Source organism: Oncorhynchus clarkii, unplaced genomic scaffold, assembly GCF_045791955.1.
Source record: "Oncorhynchus clarkii lewisi isolate Uvic-CL-2024 unplaced genomic scaffold, UVic_Ocla_1.0 unplaced_contig_2042_pilon_pilon, whole genome shotgun sequence".
In the NCBI taxonomy this organism is placed as follows: Eukaryota; Metazoa; Chordata; class Actinopteri; order Salmoniformes; family Salmonidae; genus Oncorhynchus; species Oncorhynchus clarkii.
In genome coordinates, this window is record NW_027261019.1 from 10,384 (window position 1) to 27,085 (window position 16,702).

The 16,702-nt window shown below is 46.5% G+C and overlaps 1 non-coding gene and 1 pseudogene across 1 annotated transcript; both read right to left on the reverse strand.

Annotated features, from left to right (window-relative positions):
- Positions 1-3,958: 3,958 nt before the first annotated feature.
- On the reverse strand, positions 3,959-4,076 carry LOC139403537 (U5 spliceosomal RNA). Its single transcript, XR_011633531.1, has one exon. It is a non-coding gene; the product is annotated as a U5 spliceosomal RNA (small nuclear RNA).
- A 302-nt stretch (positions 4,077-4,378) lies between these two features.
- LOC139403512 (U2 spliceosomal RNA) lies at positions 4,379-4,552 on the reverse strand (annotated as a pseudogene).
- Between the last annotated feature and the right edge of the window lie 12,150 nt (positions 4,553-16,702).

Consider the following 16,702-nt stretch of genomic DNA (forward strand, 5'->3'; position numbering starts at 1 on the left):
CACAATGTAGAGCCATGTGGAGCCACTTCAAACATTTCATTACTGAATATATAAAAATATGTAAAATAAAATATCTCCAACTCAAATGAATAATATTTGATATTATTAATTTCAAACAATGGCATGAGAATTACTTATCAATCGAGAATTGCATCTTATCCATACAGAAATATCTCCTGAAATCCAAGTCCAAACTTGTCTCACAATCTGATACATCTTCTTATAACTCTGGGTCACTTTCTCTATCAATCTCGTAAATAATATCATGTAGATCTGTATACCTGGACTTTGCCTTTGATTTTCCAGATTTACTCGCCATAATTCTTTCAATAAAATAGCAGAAAATGTTCTCGACTCAATACTGCTTCGACAAGGTGTCTCCTTCGGGTAGAAATTTCCATGGCGAATGGCTGTGTTACGCTCGAGAGCTGGTCTTGCCGGATATAAACATTAGATATTGCCGTTTACCTCAGCTCATTGGCGATCTACCAAGCTAGATTTCAAGACGTTCAGTGGTGATTGGGCAGAAATACAGTCATTCAAAGAAGCACTGGTGATATCATTGGTGCGCAGGAGGTCATTGTTTGGTGTGTTCAAATCAGTTCCTTTCGGTCAATACGCCCCGTCAAAAGAACCATCATGTATGGTTGTGTTACTAACAAACAGAGGATAAACAGAGGATAAATGTAGTGTGAGTAATTGCATCGAATGTTTCATTGAAAGGTGAAGGATACAGAATTCATGACTCAAGCCGTTTACAAAATGTAAAAATGGATTTAATCGAACCATTTATTGTGAAGATTGGACCTTTTGTATTGCCAAGAGAAGATCTTCAAAGGTAATTTATTATTTTATTGCTATTTCTGACTTTTGTGGCGCTAATGCTTGGTTGGAAAATGCTAGTAATATGTGTGTGTGGCGCACTGTCGTCAGATTATCGTAAGGATTGCTTTCGCCGAAAAGCATTTTAAAAATCTGACACTGCGGTTGGATTAAGAGAAAGTTAAGCTTTTAAATGATGTTAGATACATGTATTTACAAGAATGTTTAATATTACGAATTGTGCATTTAGTATCTTTGCGATATGCTATTTCACTGGATGTTAGCGTCCCGCATAGCCTAGAGAGGTTAACTTCTTAGAGATAGGGGGCAGCATTTCCACTTTTGGATAAATAGCATGCACAATTTTATCTTCCTGCTACTCATGCCAGGAATATATTATATGCATATGATTAGTAGGTGTGGATAGAAAACACTCTGGAGTTTCTAAAACCGGTTCAATCATGTCTGTGACTATAACAGAACTTATGTAGCAGGCAAAACCCCAAGGAAAAACTGTTCAGAATAAAAAATAAAAAATTCCTCTGACAGTACCCTCAGTTGTCTTTGCCAAGGGAAATTAGATAGCGCCCATTTTACAGTTCCTACGACTGCCACAGGATGTCACCAGTCTTTGGAATTGGGTTGAAGTTAATCATTGGTGAAACGAAGAAGAGGCACATCCTGGAAGAACTTTACACTATTGAGAGTTATGCAAGAGGGAAAAAGGGGCAGGTCAGAATACTTTCTCTATCGAATACAGTTTGCCCCATCTACAATTTGATCGATTATTAACTTATTGGATATAGGGGGCGCTATTTTAATTTTTGGATGAAAAACGTTCCCGTTTTAAACAAGATATTTTGTCACGAAAAGATGCTCGACTATGCATATAATTGACAGCTTTGGAAAGAAAACACTCTGACGTTTCCAAAACTGCAAAGATATTGTCTGTGAGTGCCACAGAACTGATGTTACAGAAAAAAACGAGATAAAAATACAATCAGGAAGTGCCGCATTTTTTGAAACAGCCTCATGGCAATGACTCCTTATATGGCTGTGGAGGAGCTAGGAGTCAGCTTACCTTTTCCAAGTTTTCCCCAAGGTGTCTGCAGCATTGTGACGTATTTGTAGGCATATCATTGGAAGATTGACCATAAGACACTACATCTACCAGGTGGTCGCTTGGTGTCCTCCGTCGCAATTATTGCGTAATCTCCAGCTGCAGTATTTTTCCGTTTGCCTCGGATGAGAAACCGACTGCCAGGAATGATTTTTCATCGAATAGGATTGTGAAAAACACCTAGAGGCTTGATTCTAAACAACGTTTGCCATGTTTCTGTCGATATTATGGAGCTAATTTCGAATATTTTTCGGCGTTGTGGTGACCGCAATTTCCCGGCAATTTCTCAGCCAAACGTGGGCGTCACTACAGGTTAAGGGATATGGGGAAGAAAGGGGTGTTTCAGTACCTTTCCTGTGTCTCCTTCCAGGTTCCTTTTTTACAAGAGGTTTATTTAAAGAACCATCAGACCTAGAGTTCCGAAACTTTAGAAACCTGTTCTAGACCTCAGGTTGATAGTGCGTGGTGAGTTACGTGGCTCTAGAAGGTTCTCGGACAGAGAAACAGCCTCGTACATTTGCACGAAAATGACGACATTTAGAAATGTCCCAGAGTCGCACGACTAGGTGCATTACGACTGCCATGGCTCATATAGACGGACCCCAACGTTTCTGTCCGATTGCTCATTCAAGGACCCCGTAGCAAGGCATGGAAAAAAGTGGATTTTCAGCACCAATTAGGGTCTTGCTCGGGGACCAAAGGACCTATCGAGCCGAAACGTGGGATTCGGGGTTGCCTCAGCTAGGCCTACACATAACATCTGAACTGGACCTGTAGCTAGACTGTAACTATGTGTTTTACGTTTGTATTATGGTTTGAACAGAAGGCTTCGTGAATTTTGGGCCAGTTTTGAAGTATGTGATAGTTGGAAAAAGTGGGTTTGGTGTCAGTTTGTATCAGTTTGGTGTCAGAACGATATCTAATTGACTGAGAGACGGTGACTTGCTGGTGTCTCTTGTCCATTTGCAATATGTTTAAACAGTGAGCTACCATCACCAAAGTGACATTCTGAAATCGACCCTAACAAGCGATGGAGAGGAACCAGAATCACTGCCCAGCCATCCCGAGTTCATCGGGCCAGTCAATTTTGCATTTCTGCACTATTTTTGAGCATGTCAAATTTCTTATGGCATTTGGCCAAAAAAAAGTGACTTTTGACCTTGACTTCCTATGAAATCATATTGCAAATGGACAAAACAAATGCCTTATGCACAGGTAAAAAAAACAAAAGTATAGTTTGACTTTGGAGCATGACAAATTCGTGATGGTAAATGACCATTGAAACATATTGCAAATGCACGTGCATTTGCAATATGATTAAATAGTGAAAAAAACATCACCAAATGGACATGATGAAATCAACACAACGAGCGATGGAAAGGAACAACTATCACTGCCCGGCACTCCTGTGTTCATCAGGCCAGTCAATTTTGCATTTCTGCAGTATTTTTGGGCATGTCAAATTTGTGATGGTAAATGGCAAATGGACTTAACATCCTGATTTGGCATTTTCAAATCTTTCATATTGCATTTGGACATTTCTTATGGCATTTGGCCAAAAAAAGTGACTTTTGACTTCCTATGAAATCATATTGCAAATGGACAAAACATATGCCTTATGCACAAGTAAAAAAAAAAAATATGATAATAAATTTGGACAAAAGTACATTCATACAGTTCTTACACATGTGGAATTGACAAAAAAAATCGAAAGAATTTCGAAAAACGGTCCAGAAAGCACTTTTTTAAGGGGTTGCTAGGTTTTTGAAAAATAATGGCTTTTTCAAAATGTTGCTTTTGGATGTTGCCTTGTGTTGCATTTGCAATATGAAAAACCACGGTGGAGCGCGCTCGCCACCTATTGGATTTTTAAAGTGTTACACCTGGCATTTGCCATATGGCATTTGCAATCAACTTTGAACGAAACGACGCCGAATTGAGTGGTATTGGACACCATGTATATGGTTTGTCCAGTACCAATGACTTCCCATTTATTTTTGTCCATTTCAGGGGGGTGTTCCCTCACAGAAGCAAAGCCCCTCTAAAAATATGTTTAACTCATAAGGGTTTCTCTCCACGGAAGTCTTTAGTAAAAGGCGAAAGGCTTGTGCATAATGAAGAGAAACCAGAGTCAAATGGAAGTCAAGAGGTCGGGGCCCGAGACACACTCTGTGCACTCTAGGCCGGGTTCCCGCGGGTGGTTCCCGAACCCACTCTTCCAACTTTTCGAGGGCTGTGTGTAAAAAGTCAGACAGACACAGAGACGGAGACACACACACGCACTATCCTGACCAAAATGTTTAGTTAGTGTTTATGTTTAGTTAGTAAAGGGGGCGTAGCCCTTTCAGTTTGGATGTTTCTTCTTTTTTCTTTCCTTCTCTTCTGCTGGCTAGATGTTTTACATAGCTTTGTGCATTTGTATTATTCCTTGACAACGGGTGTTGCACCGTTCCCGGAGGTACTGCAATACCGGGTCAATGAGTGGAGCGGACGGAGCAAGCCCCATTTCCGAATCCCTGTTCGAAAAATCCATTGAATATGTAGTCCCCCGATGGGGGACGTATCAGATACTAAACTGATAAGAACAGATTTTTTTTTTTGAAAAATAATTTATTACGTTCAATACCATTCATTCTTTACAAAAACATATTTCTCATTCAAACTCAAACAATGGTATTTTTTAACAAACAAAAACCCCAAAACAAAAACCTCAGGGGAGCATCTTCACTCCCTCCGGGGTAAAGGAGTTTGGAAGGGAGAGGAGGTTAAAATAGGACTTAAAAAGGAGACTTGATTGGAGGAGTTGGAGGGGAAGGTTCTGGGTTCTTCCTCCCCCTGGGAGCTCTCCCACTCCACCTTTCCCTTTTTCTCCTCACCCTGTTCGGGGTCAGAGAGCTCCTCAGCGTTTCTTTTACGTAGGGGGAGGTGTTCCTTCAGAATCTCCCGCTCCTCTCCCGTACCTTCTGACAACGTCTCCATGGTGCTTTCCGACAACGACCCTATAATGTCTGACCCACTTGGGGAGCTTTCGCTGAACATCTCTCCGGAGCCGTCTTTCTCGGCCCTTTCTCCTTCAGGGGTCACATTAGTCTGGGGCAGGGGGATTGGGGTGGGGAGGGTTTTGTCCTCTCCTCCCACTTCTTCCACCACTGCACCTTCCACGCCCTCCACTACAGCCACCACCACCGGCTCCACAACTGTCTCCTCTACCACCACTACCGGCTCCACTACTGCCTCCTCCTCCAACGGCTCCACTACTGCCTCCTCCTCCACCACCACCACCGGCTCCTCCACTACCACCTCGGCAACTGCCGTTCCAGCCCTCTGGCGCGCGAAAGCCCGGTCCGCGGCCGCCCACTCCCTCCTTCCAGCCTTGGCCCTGTTGGCCCAGGAGGAGGGGCAGTCGCGGATGAGGTGGGACCGCTCGCCACAGAGGTTGCACGACCTTCCGTTCGTGCACTCCTCGTAGCGGTGGCCCACCTCCCGGCACTTCATGCAGACAACCTTCTGACAGGCATCTGCAAGGTGGCCATGTTCACCACACTTACGGCACAGCTTGGGCTGGTCCTGGTAGTGAACATGGCCCCTGTTCTCTCCGAGGACTATGGTGGATGGGATGGCGTTCAACCCACCATAGCCCCCAGGGTCCTCCCTTTACTGGACAGTGACCCTCCAGGCCCCTGTCCAGATCCCATCGAGGTCTTTTACCTGGATCAGGGGACCCTTCACGTTGCAGTACCTGCCCAGCCATACTGCAACGTCCTCCGGCTGTACGGTTTCATTGTACATACGGACGATAACGGTTTTAATGCTATTATCCGTCAGCTTGGTCACCTCAAACATCGCTGTGAGGGACCCCTGGGTGTTCAGGGCATTCTGGAGTTTCCCCCAGAACTCCCTCAGGAAGCTGGCGTTGGCAAAACTGACATCGAAGCCCTTCCTATAGGGGAGGGCTAAGATGCAGTTTACCTGCGCGGGATGAAAGCCGAGCTCTTTCTGGAGGAATTTTCTGGAGAAATCCAATCGGGATAGCTCCATTATTTTTCCTCCCTTCTCCTTTAGAAGGAGGCGCACTGCATGGTGCCTCCTCATGCCAGCCTGTGCTGCTGACATGATGGAGGCCCACTCCCTTTACAGCCCAACACCAGTGAGAGGGGAGGGGAGGGGGAAGGGGAAAGGGAGAGGGAGGGGGGGTGTAAAAAAGCCAAGGAACTAGCAGGCTCAGCCAGACTGTGCTGAACAGGGCCTACCAGTACCACGGGACACACAACAAACTATTTAGCACAGCACCAAACTAATCTTATCAACAATGGGAAGGGACACAAGGAGGGATTTTTTTGTGTGTAATTTTTTTTTTTTTATAAATTTTTCCCCGGAGGGGAAAGGCACGAAGGGGAGAGACAAAAATAAACAAAACAAACAAAAACGGGGGGAGGGGAGGGGGGGTGGGGCAAACGAACAAACAAATTTAGGTAAGGTGGATAACAAAAAGGAACACTGGTCAACACAACACCTGCCAAACTTGAGGGCCGAGAGAGCTAGCAAGCCTCACCAGCAGACCAGGCCAAGCCAACCAGCTAGCAAACCTCACCAGCAGGCCAGGCCAAGCCAACCAGCTAGCAAGCCGGCAGGCCAAAGGTCCCCCAGTTGACAACACAAGACAAGAAACAGAGACAAAAGGCAATTTAGGGGGTGAACTAGCAAGTACAAGGTGGATGGTAACAAGGAAAATACGGTCAGACAAACACACAACAATGCAATGCCTGCCACGCCTAAAGGGCCAGGAGGCTAGTGTCAATGATTAGTTATTGGAGAAACAAGACCAAGATGAGACTCTGGACAAGGCGGATACGGTATATTCGAGGCCTTTTAATCAAGCATAGTAATATCTGGCAAACGCGCAGCACGGCTCTTATCGTCCAACCCTTAGGGAGTTTTCGGAAAAAGAGGGCGTAACACATATTTGGGCAGTACATTTATACATTGAAATGACGTAGGTAGATTCTAGTAGTCCTGGCTCCTGGTTGGTTGTTCGTAGGTGATAGACAGTCCTCTCCAGCCTGTTGTCAGTATCCCATTGGTTCTTGACAGAGTTCTCTGTCTTTGTAGCCCATCCCAAAGGGTTTTGAGCAGTGTATATTCATGGGTTATCAGTGTGTTTTATCTTAAAACAGTTAGTGCAGTTAGTATATTGAGAAACAGAGAGATAGAGAGAGTATAGCACAGAGTACAAGCCAAAATTGTATGGTTAAGCCCAGGCAGACAACAGTCAGTGAATGCGTCATTACATGTTTTAATATGTTATTACAACACTAGCGTTCCAACAAGCCAGAAAGCCCCTCCGGCTAGCAGGCAACACAAAACTCAAAACAGTAGGAAATAATTGAAGGGGGGAGGGTAGGATACAAGGGGGGAGGAGAGGTACAAAACAGGACAAACAAGGGGAAACTGAAATTTAAATTAAATTAGAAAGAAAAGGACCAGAGGGCCTTTAAACTCACCCTACAGGTGCTGGTGCACCTGTAGTCCACCACCAGACCCACCACCTAACCCAGGACAAAAACAATTGTGAAACAATACAACAATAATGATTTTAAACAAAAGTAAATAGCACAATCTCCCGGGCGCCCTCCGGCCTGCGATCGCTTCTCTGATCAAGCGCAGCACTGTCAAGGACACTGCACGTGATCTTAGCCAAAAGGCCGAGAAGCGATAACCCACAAATGGAACCCTGAAACCGCCGGACCCCCGGGGGTCTCGACAAACCTCAGCGGGTGGGTTGGCAAAAGCCAGCTCCTCTCCCCCTCCAACCCCCACTCAACCAACCACCCACCCACCCACCCACCGTTTCCCTGGCAACAGGCAGGTGTTTTTTGGAAAAAGTCGCTAATGCGTCTTTAAGTCACTATTGTTATATAAATATTCATACACATAGCTCATATAAACAAAGACATTCCGTCGTAAGAACACATACACCCAGCCATAAGACTGACCCCCTCTTCCTTATATAAACACACATCTCATCTCCCTCTAACTGGCCGGTCCCAAGAGCAAAGAACTTTTGCTGTGCACCAATGGGGCCCGCTCTGGCTAGAGCAAGGCCTGCCTCCAACCCTCCGACCAGTCAAGAAGACCGAAACGACAAGACTCCACCTACTTTATTCTATGTATAAAAATGTATGTAACCATTGTATAGGTCTCTTTTTCACCTGGCTCCTTGACGAGTTATGTGAACTAGGTCCGTGCACGTAAAACTGCGGGACAAGATATCTCTGACTCATTAAAACTGTCTTTTGTTACAACTGAAATCCACTCTGTCCAGCGTCCGTGATTTGGTCTCAACTCTCCAGTATTTGAACACTAACAAATTGGTAGCAGAGTTTGGTTGTTCTTGAATTCGATCTATTATAAGTTAGTGTGAGAGGACGAGACTGATCACGGCTAAAAAATCAGACGGAAGAGTGACTTCCCCAGCCATTCATCTTGCCTCAGGAAATCTGATCGGAGCGCTCTATATAACGGTGAGCAGAGCCCGTTATATCGAAATCTGCATATTGTATTATAGCCTAAACCAAATTTTGATCAGAAAGTACTGGGCGTGAGTATGACTCGGTGCCCAAATTTTTACATAAGAACCTAAGACATTGATCGGGGAGATCTTGTTTTGCTCGTTTTTATTTTTTATTTGTATTTTTATTTTTTATCAATTGGCCTATTATTAGAAGTGTAGTATGCATGTAAAAGTTCATATTAAATAAGTGCTTACTGTTTAATTGGTTGTGGCTTAGAAGTGTAGTATGCACGTAAAAGATCCTATTGAATGAGTTGTAAACTGTTTAATTGGTTATGTTAGAGGTGTAGTCGAATAGATATAGGATATGTAAGTTTGGCCTTCCACTAGACAGAGATCGGGAATGATGTGGCTATTGCACATCAAACAATAAACATAATATGAACCAGAGTTGACATTCCATGATTTGGAGATGGGGGAAATTAAATTGAAAGAAACGTTTGTCGCGGAGTAGGTTGGGATACGTAACTGGGCTATTAGGCACACAAAGCCACCTTAGTATCGAATGGCCGTGCAATTTTGATTGACAGCAGCCGGGCTGGAATACTGATTTTCGTTTTTTTTCATTCCTGTTGATATTGCCTAAAGTTTAAAATTATTCTGACAATTGCTATAGAATCGCTGGAATTTACTGATATAAGTTCATAAAGGAACTTACTGAATTGTTTCTAGAAAGTATTTAAATAAGCCGCCGAGCTTAGTACAGACTTTGTTTGACAGACGCTAAAAGCTACACACTGATTTTGGGGTTTTTCTATTCTATCCATATTTCCTAAAGATATAGAATTATTCTGACAATTGCTATAGAATCGCTCGAATTTACTGATATAAGTTCATAAAGGAATTTACTGAATTGTTTACAGAAAGTATTTAAATAATTCACTGAACAACTCTTAGTTGTCTAGAAATTCTATCTATATTTCCTAAAGAGCTAGAATTACTCTGAAAATTGTTATAGAACCGCATATATTCACTGATATATTGTTCCAAAAGGAAATCGCAGAATCATTTATAGAAAATACCTAAACGAATCGCTGAACAAATTAAAATAAAATACCGGTGAAATACACACGTGGCGGGCGTCACATACTGATAACCCCCTTTGTCTCGACCAGGGACAGGCTAAGCATACAACGATAGAAATAAACACCACATAGTAAGGGTTGAATATACCTAAATAACGCATTATACACATTATCAGACGACTTAGATAAAATGTCTGCAGCCATCACGCCCAAACAAATGATTGCAGTAGAAACTCAAGACCAAGGGGAGCAGCCAGATAACACTCAGATCGTGGCACAGACTGTCTCTCAGATGATCCAACAGCAGGCAGCCCCACCACCCCATTACCCTCCCCCACAGCGGTATATCCTGCAACGGCAACGGGCTCGACGGGGTCCCTACACTGGACAACACAGAGGGGGAAACTACCAGTGTTTTAACTGCGAAATTACCGGTCATTTTGCCAGAGATTGCATGAAACCACTCTCCCCGCAGCAACAGCAATGGAGAGAAAGAGGAAGAGGACGTGGAGGGGCACCAGGAAGAGGAAGAGGACCCTCTCCTAGACACATGCAGCAGGAGCAGCAAGATTACAACCAACCCTCCCACTTCAACACCTGATCACCCAGTAAGAATGATGAGGATGCCACTCCTGCCGATGACCACACTGTCTGAAGCCCAAGAAGTGTACTGGCTAAAATGCCTACCCACAGGGCCTGCCACCCCTCACATCCAGTTTAAGTTCAACCAACTGAAAGCTCAAATCTACACTCTGCACCCATATAAGACTCCCCAAGCTGAGATCCATTGCACACTCAATGCAACAGAAACTGATGACTGCCTCTACACTGCAGACTGGGACGAAGACATGATGCACCTGACCCCACCTATCAGGTGTTGTACCATTGGGTGTGGCCCAGAGGGGGTGGCAGCACCGGTCATCCTACGATCAAGGAACCTCCATGCACCCCTGGCCTGGACGGCTGAAGCATCAACAGCCATAGCACTCCTGAAAACAGATCTATCAGCGGCAGCAGCTCTGACTGCACCTGACTACAAGAACAAGTTCCATTTGGATGTTTCTGGAAGGGAAGGATTCACCTCATCCGTCCTATTCCAGAAACAAGAGGGGGAGAGAAGGGTCTTGATGTACTACTCTTCAAACTTGACCACATTGAGGTAGGACAGTCAACATGCTCCAGATACGTTGCTGCAGTAGCAAAAGCTATTGAAAAAACAGCTCACCTCGTGATGTCACCCTTCAATCAGCCATCATCCCTCAACCAGCATCGGCCAAATTAGCTGAAATCATCGGATTGACGCAGGTCCTCAGAGGAAAAGGAAAGACTGAATATCTATACAGACTCAGCCCATGCCCATGAAGCAGGCCACACTGATGGACCCAGAACTTTTATGAGAAACACATGGCCCCACACACGAAGGCAAACTAAAGACCCTCCAAAAAGGCCTCGCACATCTGGTGGCACCCTCACATAAAAAATATGACTGACTTATTTTATGACGATGATTTATTTTGTGACGAATGCAATGGTTGTGACAGACACAACCCAAAGAAACCATATCAAACACCAATGGGCTCATACGTAATACCTAATGCATGTTTTCAGGATATTAGTATAGACTACACCGACATGGGCCCCGAAAATTTATCTAAAGGCAAACTCTATCTCCTAGTCATAGTAGATAGGTTCTCCAAATGGGTAGAGGCAATACTAACAAAAGGGGAGGATGCTAGGTCAGTCTTTAAGTGGCTACAAACCAAACTAATACCCAGGTATGGCATCCCAAGACAAATCAAATTTGACAAATGGCTTACATTTAACAAACACCTGAGACAGGTGGAAGAAAGATTTGGCATAACCCACAGATTTGGATCTGTGTACAGGCCCCAATCCCAAAATCTGGTGGAACGTCAAACCAAAAGCAAAAGCTAAGATAGCTAAAGTATGTGCCTCATGGGATAATGACTGGTAGAGTCATGCATGGTCCACCAAGGGAGGGAGGTCATATGCCCGCCCTTGATGTACAACAAATTGTAATGTCTAATTATGTGAAAAAACTGACGGTTCTCTCTGCAGCACTCTCTACCCAGGTTCACAAGGTCCAGGAGGGGGAGCTGCCGGGGGACACGCCACTACTGAAGGTAAAGGTTGGTGACGGGGTGTGGGTTACAGTCCACAAGAGAAAGTGGCTGGAACCCAGGTGGACTGGACCGTACGAAGTGAAGGAGGTTACTTCACACTCAGTCCAGGTCAAAGGTAAATCAGGCACACCTTGGCACCGCCTTACACATTGCACCCCAGCCCCAATTCCTTCTAGAACACTGACTGAAGTCAGAGCTGATTTGAGCGGCCTAAATTCGATTCCAAATGAAGACACTCCTTCCTCAGGTGATGCGGCATCAAACTCCGCCTCCCCTGAGAAGGGAACCTCGCCCAGTTAGAGGGAAATTTCTCCCTCTCTGGGTGAGGCTGGGGATATCTGGTCCCTTATTTGTGATATTCCTACTGATATTTGGAGTAACCCTAGGACTTTCACATGGTTAATTGAACAACTATTTCACCCTGCCACATCACATACACCAACCCCTACACATGTCCCTAACCTTAAATAAACCTCGGAAATGATCAGTTGTCACCCTGACCATCTCCTCTGGTTTACTTACTACACTACCATCTTCTTTTCTAACTCCATGCATTACCTTCCTACTCTGCCTTGCCCTAACCGACTTAAAGAACATAGCGGAACAAGTCTCATTATGTTCTAAAAAGCCACTATGTGCACGCTCCAGGAAAGCTCGAGCCTTCTGCTCCTGCAGCTCCCTGAGCTGCGCCTTCAGGGCTGTGGATTTCTCCCAGTCAATCGACCCGCCGAGGTTGCCCGCCTCGTACTCGAGTTCAATTAACCTTTGGATACGATCCACCTCCCTCCTTTCCTCCCTTTTTTTCCTTTTACAATATCCTATTATAAAAGCCCTAATCCTCACCTTCACTAAATCCCACCACTCTAACACCCCCTCGCACATGGACCGGAGGCCGTCAAGCCTCCGAAAGAAACAAAAAAATGCGTCAACGAAAGCCTGCTCCTCCAGTATATCCCGATCTAGCTTCCAGTACCCCCTACCGAAGAGGCAGACTGGCGACCCCACCTGCAGGAACACCCCGTCGTGATCCGTGAAGAACACAGGCAACAGGCGCCCAGACAACTGACCCAAAGACCTGGATATAAAAATGTAGTCGAGCCTCCGCGCAACCCCCCTGGAGTTGCGCCATGTAGGACCGACCATTGCCGGAGTAGTATGCAGGCCACCATCAACCAGACCATGGCAAGCCATTAGCCCGGTGATTGCGCCTGCACTACTATCACCACCTACCCCTAAATCTATATTAAAGTCCCCTCCTATCACCAAGTGCCTATTTGTGACACACAGGGGCGCCAGACAGTCCACCATCTCCCTTCTGTCTGCCGCCACCTGTGGCCCATATACCCCAATTAACCTATACCTAGCTTCTCTATACACTACATCTATCCCCAATACTCTACCCTGCATTATTACAAAAGTGCTCTCTACCTTAGCTTCTCTATTACCACACAATATTCCTACTCCTGTTGAGTGCACCCCTCCTATGCCCCAAAAAGATTCCCCCTTATACCACTCCTTCCTAAATCTAGCCACATCCCCACCATCCCTCAGGTGAACCTCCTGTAAAAAACAGAAATCAAAGCCCACCCCCTCTAACAAAATACCGCCCTCCTTTTAACAAAATCCCTTAACCCTCTAACATTTAAACTAAAAAAAGAAACAGAAGTATTCATTTAATTATTTACAAAACAAACAGACAAACCCTCAACAAATAAAACCCAAACCAAACAAAAAACAGGAGACTCACCCGATGCTCCCCTGGTCCATCTCCAACGGCGGGGACGTCCTCTCCTCTCCTGACGCCCCCCCGTCATCCTCCATCTCTCCAACCCAGGATGCAGGCAGTGTGTTAGGCCGAGTGCCCTGCATCCTGGGTTCCCCACCACCACCGTCCACCCCCCCCTCCCTGTATGCCTCGGGGCTGAGCGTAGGGGACCCCATCTCCCCAAACAGGAGTTGGGATCCCTCTAACACACAGCCCACAGACCCCTCACTGGAGTCATCCTCCACTAGAATGTAAGGGGCTGAGGCAAACAGGGAGGCCAATGCACCCCCCCCTCCCCCTCCCCACCCCCCTCCCTCTCACTTCCTGCCAACTTCCCCCTCTTCTTTCCTTTCTTCTTTGGTGAAGGAAGTAGCGGGGAGACACAACGTCCCTTCCCCGCTAACTCCTCCACCAATCCCCTTGTCTCTTCCTCAAGGAAGCCTGGCAGACTGTCCCCCCACTCCTTCCCCCCATCTCCCCCTCCCACCTCTCCCACCCCCTCCCCTCCCACCTCCACCCCTCCCTCCGTCCCCGTCACTGTCACCGTTCCCTCTTCCACTCCTTCTCGCACCACTGTCCCACTCTCCCTCTTCTCCGCTCCTTCCCGTTCTTCCGCCTTCTTTTTTTTCTCTCCTTCTTTTTCCGTCTTTTCATCTTCTCTCCTCTTTCTTCTCGCCTCTTCCGTCTTCCCATCCTCTTCCCTTGCTGTCTTTTCCCCTGTGCCATCCGTACAATCCGCACGCGTCCTTTCTTTCCTCCCCCCATCCCCCGCTCCCCCCCCAGCTGCAGACGCGTATGACCTGTGACGAGCCGGGCAATCACGCCACAGGTGTACTTTCGAGCCACACCCGTGGCAAGCCTTGGGCTCGTCACAATCCTTGGCCTCGTGCTCTCCCGATCCACAGAAACGGCACTTCATGGTGTTGCACGAGGCCAGGATATGACCGTAGGCCATACAACGCCTGCAAAACGGAGGCTGACGGGCATAAAATAACGTCCCCCTGTCAGCCCCCAGGGAGAACATTGCCGGAGGATGGAGGTAGCCATCCACACTCTTCGGGGACTCCCTGAGTAACGCCTGGAACCCTCTCCTCCCGTTCCAGAAACCCAGGGAGTCCCTGAGGTACCTCGCTGAGGAGACATTGTCCATGTACCTCCCCAGAAAGGCCCTCACTTCCTCATCCTTCACATGCGGATTGTACATGTTCACGGTGACCACCCTGAATTTTTTCCTTGCCATGCTGGTCACCGCATAATGGCACAGGGGTCCTTCTCCTTTCTCTTCTCTCACTTTCTTCATAATCTCATCGTGTTTCTCCTCCATGTGAAAAGTCACTTCAAAAGCTTTCTCCAAAGGGTTCCCTTGTAAGCATAGAACTTCCTTTACTTGCAATTTTAGGAACCCGATCAAGATATTCCTTCCGAAAGTCTCTCTCCCCCAAGGCTCCTTCTCCTTATCCCTCCAGGAAAAACGCACCGTGTTGGCCAGCCCAATCATAGGAACCGATCGTGATGAACTGTCCTGCGCCATCTCCGCAAGGAGACTAGCGCACCCGGTTCACCAACCTCTTTCAAAAAACAAGAAAATACAAAAAAGACACGAAATTATATATCAACAATTTTCAAAACCAAAAAAACACACTTACCGCTCTCCTGGTTCGACCTTGAGGCAAACAGGGAGGCCAATGCACCCCCCCCCTCCCCCTCCCCACCCCCCTCCCTCTCACTTCCTGCCAACTTCCCCCTCTTCTTTCCTTTCTTCTTTGGTGAAGGAGGTAGCGGGGAGACACAACGTCCCTTCCCCGCTAACTCCTCCACCAATTCCCTTGTCTCTTCCTCGAGGAAGCCTGGCAGGCTGTCCCCCCACTCCTTCCCCCCATCTCCCCCTCCTCCCCCTCACACCCCTCCCACCTCCACCCCTCCCTCCGTCCCCGTCACTGTCACCGTTCCCTCTTCCACTCCTTCTCGCACCACTGTCCCACTCTCCCTCTTCTCCGCTCCTTCCCGTTCTTCCGCCTTCTTTTTCTTCTCTCCTTCTTTTTCCTTCTTTCCATCTTCACTCCTCTTTCTTCTCTCCTCTTCCTTCTTCCCATCCTCTTCCCTTGCCGTCTTTTCCCCTGTGCCATCTGTACAATCCGCACGCAACCTTTCTTTCCTCCCCCCATCCCCCGCTCCCCCCCCAGCTGCAGACGCGTATGACCTGTGACGAGCCGGGCAATCACGCCACAGGTGTGCTGACGAGCCACACCCGTGGCAAGCCTTGGGCTCGTCACAATCCTTGGCCTCGTGCTCTCCCGACCCACAAAATCGACACTTCTTGGTGTTGCACAAGGCCAGGATATGACCATAGGCCATACAACGCCTGCAAAATGGAGGCTGACGGGCGTAGTATAGTGTTCCCCTGTCAGCCCCCAGGGAGAACATCGCCGGGGGATGGAGGTAGCCACCAACACCATTCGGGTCCTCCCTGAGAAGAACCTGGAACCCTCTCCTTCCGTTCCAGAATCCCAGGGAGTCCCTGAGGAGCCTTACTGAGGATACGTTGTCCACATATCTCCCCAGAAAGGCCCTCACCTCCTCATCCTTGACGTGCGGATTGTACATTGTTACGGTGACCACCCTGAAATTGTTCCTTGCCAGGCTGGTCACCGTGTAATGACACAGGGGTCCTTCTCCTTTTCCTTCCTTCGCCATCTTCAAAATTCCATCATGCTTTTCTTCCGTATACAATGTCAAATCAAATCAAATCAAATTTTATTTGTCACATACACATGGTTAGCAGATGTTAATGCGAGTGTAGCGAAATGCTTGTGCTTCTAGTTCCGACAATGCAGTAATAACAAGTAATCTAACTAACAATTCCAAAACTACTGTCTTGTACACAGTGTAAGGGGATAAAGAATATGTACATAAGGATATATGAATGAGTGATGGTACAGAGCAGCATAGCAGCAATGTCACATCATATGCGTTTTCATTTGGGTTTCCTTGCAAGCACATTACATCCTTTACCTTCAGCCCCAGGCACCCCATCAGAATGTTCCTGCCAAATGTCTCTCTTCCCCATGTCTCCTTTTCTTTGTCTGTCCAGGCAAACCTCAAAGTGTTGGCCAAACCAATCCCAGGAACAGTCCTATTTGGTTTTTGCTGCTCCATTTTAAACAGCTCTCTTCAAAAAAGAAGCTGAATAGCAAAGAAAGAAAATCGGAAAAACGAAAAACCGATTCCTTGAAGGGAAAACAACTTCTCCCTCTC